This window comes from Halichoeres trimaculatus, unplaced genomic scaffold (genome assembly GCF_033239565.1).
Source record: "Halichoeres trimaculatus isolate MK-OKI-2021-1 unplaced genomic scaffold, fHalTri1.1 fHalTri1_scaffold_9, whole genome shotgun sequence".
Lineage (NCBI taxonomy): Eukaryota > Metazoa > Chordata > Actinopteri > Labriformes > Labridae > Halichoeres > Halichoeres trimaculatus.
The window spans coordinates 15894392-15901055 of record NW_027437188.1 but is presented as its reverse complement, the minus strand read 5'-3'; positions in this window follow the sequence as shown (position 1 = coordinate 15901055).

Below are 6664 nucleotides of genomic sequence, written 5' to 3'. Positions count from 1 at the left end.
GATACAACTGATTTTATCAAAAAAGTAGTGGCTGTTTTTTCTTTGATAACCACTGTCAAAGAGAGAAAGGCTGACAGACAGAGATTAAGAAACTCATAGGGAGTCTTGAATAATGATGATGAAATGATGAAATCTGTCAATCTGTGCATACTGACTTTTAACACTGATATATAAAAGAAGAGTTTGGAGTTGGCTGTAGTTGTAAAAATATATATTTTTTAATACATATAAATTCATTCTATTTCTTTTGCTTATTTTTATTTCCCAGTGTGCAGTGGCCAATCCCTTAACCCCTGGGGGTAAGTTTTTTAAGGATAAAGCCAACACTGTTTCCAAGCAGGGTCTGCAGGATTTTCCTAAAAATAAAATGTTAACTTCCACAGGAATAATCCTGCACAATTGTAGCTTCTGGGCCTCTATAAATATGTCAGTGTCCCTGTCGGCCCCAAACCCTCTCTTTACCTGTATGGTCGTTTTGGTGCATTTCTGGGTGGAAGGAAGATGTGGTTACATCAGGCCATCACAGCGCACCCAGTGCCCATGGGACTTTGCGTGTGGATGCGAGATGAAAAAGTTATCCAGAACTGCTACAGAAGTGGACGTAACACGGAGGAAGTAAAATAACCAAGGTGAAACAAAATCCCAAGCAGATGAAACTTCTTCCTAAAGAAGCTTAGGTTGCCTTTCACTCGCTTTCAGGCACTTAGAGAGCAACTTGGGATGAAGAGTGAGGCGTGGTGGCTTTTTTGCTAACCAGGTATGTGTCACATACCCATTATTATCTTGTGCTAACAAGATCTTGAGTCTCACCCACGAAGAAACAGGATGCTACAGGTGGTTGCTGGGCTACTGAGTGTGTTCACGTAGCTACAATCGTAGGCTGTGGGTGTGTGCTACCTCTGGCACTGAGCCAAGGAGGAGGAGCCCAGTTTGAATGTTGTGTTTACTAACAACATTCAAAGGTAGGAACAAGAAATTTCTACCTTTAAAGCAGCGAGTCCACACACATTTAATATTTACATGGAAGGGCTGATGTAATATTTATCATAGCGTGATTAATCTCCTTTTGGGTCTCTACCCATTTCTTGTATGTTGCAGGGATGTGCATAATATGTTCTGACACATTTCCATTGTAACTGGTTACTGCTGTTTACTTTGAATTATGTTAGTTTAAGACTGTTATGATGCAATATGTTATCAACAACCATCTACCCCACAGCTGTGACCCACAGCTCAACTGTGGTCAAAACTGAATCACAAGTCAAACTTTTTTTTTTTTTAAAGGACTTGTGTCATCAAACTATATTAAAAAAAGTATCACTTATGTGTGTTGATAATATTTCAGATACATACAGGCATAGATAATCTCAAACTTCAGAGTACTGAGAAAAAAAGTTGTAGATGTGAGCGCTTGTGGAGTTGAAAGCTGGAGTAGAAAAATGCAGACATATCACAGTCGCTTATGAACAAAAACTTGAACAAGTTAAAGAAGAAAGCAACTCAACTAGTCCTATGCGATGGCAGCTGCCAGAGTCTGCTTTGTGCTCTCCCAGTACAGCAGGATGGCTAAAAACACCTGCTCAAGCTGTGACACTTGGCATGGGACACATGCCCGGCACATAGCCTAAGGGCAGCCCTTCTCATCAAATAGTGATGATTTTCCCATTTGCATTGTAAACAGCATTCAAATGAAACCCACAAAACATGAATCAAGGTTTTCCTCTGTTGGCCCAAACAGTAGTTTGCTTCTTCTGGGACATATTTTAGTGATTAAAGGGGACAACATGAAAAGAGAGACATAGCCATCACACTAAGCCTGTCCTCCCAGCGGAGCCCCCCTCTCATCTCCTTTCCTCTGCTGTCTTTTGCTCTGGTACAGTCGTTGCGACTTGTCAGTGACTTGAGTTTAATCAGCTTTCATCCAAACAGGGAGGTGGCCTCAAGCAAAAGCAGCTGGATGGGGAATTTGTGAACTTGAAGCATGGTCTGAATTCTTAATATTAAAGCGAGGCCAGATAGGAAGCACTAACACTGTTGTAATAGTCCACCTCACCCAGTATATTTGAGTGTGTGAAAGAAAAAAAAGAAAAGTGAACACTGACAAAGGATGACAATTGAGCCTAATGACTGGAACTGCTATGAGCTTTCTCATTGAACAGACTGATCTCAGGCTGACCTGCACCACACTGTCCAGCATGCACAAGTAAATCGATGCAGTGGTCTCCATTTGATTTATTACCTTGAAGTTCTCTGAACCCTCGGGAGACCTGTCTCATTTCTTCTCTTCAGCCTCTAGAGACATGATCATAATGGCAAAGCCAACATTCCCGGAATGTGTTACCAAAATGAACATGGCGTTTTCACGTACTCACTTTATTCTGTCAACATAAGCATGTTTTAGTATCAAACAGGTTTTAATTTAAAATCATTGGTGTTCATTAAATTACCTTGTTTACTCCAATTTATCTGAGTTATCTGAATGAACAGGGAAACAGGCAAACAGAGAAACACAGAGAAAGGGAGAATTCTTTTCTGTTTAAATGAAGGTTTTACAAAAAAAATAAATAAATAAATAAAGTTAAAAAAAAAAAAAAAAAGATCCAAGAAAATTTACTACGGCCATCAAGGCACATTTCTGAGATAGATAACTGTTCCTTTACACCCTGTAATATATTATAACATGAGAATCTATGAAATGTTTCTACCTCTGATGTGTAGGAGTCCTGCCGGCTGCCCCACAAATGAAATTCATCGCAGTCTCCACCTCTCCAAGTCTCCCACAGCCACTCCATCATGTTACTGTGATAAATGGTCCCACTTCCCACAACAAATAATTCTTTAGCCTGAAATGTCCTATGTTTCATTTTCCTGAATTTGCATAAGCTCAAGTGCTGCTCGCTAACAGAGCTGAGGATGAGATTGCATGCTGGCTTTTATCTTTTGATGGCAAACATTCATAGAGTTTGCTGTGAGCAGCAACAATTGTGTCCAATAAGCTCCATGCAACCCCAAACTCTGAACACACTTGTTCTTGGCCAGCCCACTAGGGCAGGATAATGTGTTTGAAAAATAACTAAGTCCACGTTCAACTACAATTTATTTGGTAAAGAAGCTTTTCTGTGTGCCAAATCCCTCTAAAGCAGGATCAGCTGATGTACTTAGAATTACCGACCATTTTAATTCTTACAGGAAAAAATAAATCAACATGTTTCACATTGTGTGTTTGACAGGCACATTCAGCCTCATATCATCAGTGTAGTACAAAGTAATCTGAATTCATGACAAAATCCTTTAGATGGAAAATTAGTTTTTTCAACTTCTGTTTGTGGGTCCCAGAATAATGGTGTGAAACACGTACATGGACATGGACATCCCCCTACTGTCATGTTTATTTTTGTTATTTTGTAATTTTTGATGGTTAAAATAAGCAAAGCTCACACAGGCATTTGGGGCAGCTTTGGGGTCTTTGGAATGCTTGGATACAAGCGTGTCATTTAGTGGACCAGGATGAAAGGCAGGATGCAGACACGATGTATTTCTGTGCTTGTGTTTCTGCATTTTCAGGTGAGCAAAAGTGGTAAAACAGTGGTTAAATGTAGCGACACAAATGAAGAATGTGCATGTGAGAAACCAGACTTCTGTTTGAGCGAAAAGTCATTTACGTCAAAGTTTTGCAGGTTAAAAAGTTTTGTTTAGTTGTCTTTGAAGTGCCACACCTGTCGTGTTTGCTTACTAGAAGATGCTAAGCCTAACCAGCTGTAGTTTACTTTAATATTTACTGTGTTAGTCTGCTCAATGTTTTTGTGTATGTGTTTGAATGTGTGTGGAACCGATGCTTAACACTGCATATGTGAGAGCACAGCTGTGTATGTTTACGAGTTTGTAGAAATATTTTATGAGTGTGCGAAGCAGAAAAACAGGAGCATGTAGACAAAGCTAAGCTTACGTTCATCCTCATATTAATCAACTCAAACGTGGGTTGGGTTACCTCTGATTAATAGTGCACTTGCAGTTTCAAGGCAAATATCCACTATTGTAGTTATACACTGTGTATAGAGCTGTCAGCACTTCAGTCATAACATGAAAAAACACACAGCTGAAATACAGCAGTTACCTCTGCAGTCTGATTCCGTTCTGTTGCATCTTGACTGTTTGTCAACTCACACCGGCTGCGTGTTCAGTCCGACAAGCTGAATGAGTGAAGGACAGCCAGAGTCACGAGACAGAAATTCCTGCATTACCCACTCCATTGATAAGTTTCTCTTCATTCATGTTGGGTTGTAAAACCTCAAACCTGTGGACTCCTGGGCTGGTTCCAGTCATTATGTCTTTCAGTTGTTGTAGTCAAGCTAAATACAAACTAATTTGATGCGGTTTGATTTATTTAGAAAGTCACTGGGTGTTTTAGGTAGTTTCTGTTCACAACTTTCTGCCCTGCTCAATCTTCTCTACCCTGATTTTATGTCACAGCTCCGCATCCAGCAAAAATAGGATGGCTGCGTATTACCTGTGACATGACAGACCAGCCACGCATACGTACAGCAATGAAACAGTTCCGGTGTAAGATGGCAGATTGACTTGAATGGAAACCTATCTGATCCATTTGCTGTGATGGAGCAGAGACAGACTGCAGACGCATGTGGTGTATTTCAGCCATCATTCTTATTTGCGCAATGTCTTTACATTAAGCACCTCCATGTTTCAGACAGGCCAGAGATTGCTTTCAAAGCAGTCATTATAACCGTCTGTCCCACACAAATTTGTCTCTCTCTTTCACTCCCCTCAATTTCTACTTAAAGTGCCCATTAATATCCAGAGTTCTAGACATGGTCCAATCTGCTGCCACAGGAGCAAACAAATTGAGGGATTGCAGCACTGATCTTGTGCAAGGAGCATGTTTAAATATTTTCATTTGGAGCTTGTCACAGTTTTGAGTTCAAGCCTTACTATCATATGAGGTCATTGCTCAAAGATGCATATGATTAAAGATGCTGCAAAAATCTGGCTGGTTGTAGCTAGCTTTATTTCTGAAATGCAGTGTTTAGTGGCCTAGAATTGTCACAGTTTGTATTGATATTTACATTTATATATTAATTTTTTTTTAGAGTTAGGGTTAGGATTCTAGCCGTACATCAGAGCAGCTTCTTGACCTTGAAGGCAAGGGGTGAGCAAGGGTGGGTCGGACATTACACAAAGTTTACTGGCCAAAATAAAAAATGAAGAAGAAGAAGAAACCATTATGGTTGTATGTAGGCCGGGGCTGTACACAGTGGTCTCTTAGCAGACAGTTTTTTGACCTCACACCGCAACGTGATAGTGAGAGGGAAACAGTGAGGTGGCACACAAATGATCAAGACTAAAGTCATTCATTCTGACACACATCTTGCAAATAAGCAAAGGTTTTTGAGAATCATCAAGGGCCCCTTTTTGGAAACTAATGTGAGAATTCACCAAGTTCCTCAAGTGGCACTTGAGCATAAACCCCCAAATATTGAATTCGAGCCCTGATGTGTCTGCTGTAGAGTCAGTGTTCTGTGATTTTATGTTTCCACCCCCTCCCAGGGCCCCGTCTCAATGATCCAGTAACCAGCCATCTGTCAATGTCATTTTTATTAATCTGAAGCTATTTGGAGGATAATGAGATGCTGTAGTGGGCTCTGTGCAGATTCACTTTCAGAGGCTTGTTTCCCTTCAGTGGCAGAGCGAGAAGAAGAAAGAAAGGAGGAGACGAGAGAGTAAACATGTTATACTGACGTACTGCAGAGCGGTGATGGTGGCTGGTGGTGTTATGGTGCTGATGATAAGATTTACTTACCAGCTCTGCGCTCAGAGAATGTCATCCAGATTGTGTGTTCATGATGGGAGTGCTGACATAAATCAGCCATTGAGAAGGTTTATTACTTATAACGTGCACACATGGTTGTTTTTTACTGACATCGAACAGGTCGTATTGGTTGGTACAGAGATGGTTTTCAGTTTTGTCAGGGGGAAAAAAGTGTAACATGAGCATGACTGTTTTGATTGTTCAATATTCACCATATTACCGAAGAAGGGGCCAATTCTAGAGGCTAATCTGACAGTGTCTGAGCACCAGGTGGCGCTCTGAAAACCCTTTTCTTATATCACACATATAAATCAAAGGCTGGACTGGAAAGGCTGCAACGGCAGGGGATGGAAATTGCTCTGCCACATGTAATATCTCAGGCTAAAGAATAGCTCTCAACATTCACATCATTTTCCTTTTTTACTATAAAACGAATTCACAGTGGAGCTGTATTACGTTGAAGATGAATACATTTTCTCACACTGACGGACAAGAGCTGTGAAATTTCCCACACAAACACCATGAATACCGGTGATCCTTAATACTAGACTGTGAGTTTTATTACATTCTCACAGTTGAGAATAGGACCAGAGTGGAATGATCTCACTATATAAACAAAGCAGAAAGAGCAGAGGAGGAAATGGATGGGCATGAAAATGTGGAAAATTTTGGCCTTAACTATTCTTTTTAAGCTTAAGATGAAATTGATAAACACTTGTGAGAGACAAAGAGTGATGTAATGGCGCCTACAGAGCCATTAAAATGAAGTGATGCAGGGACGCATGAAGTCTGACAGTCAAACAAATGAAGTTATTAAACACAATTTGCTTTCTTCAGCAT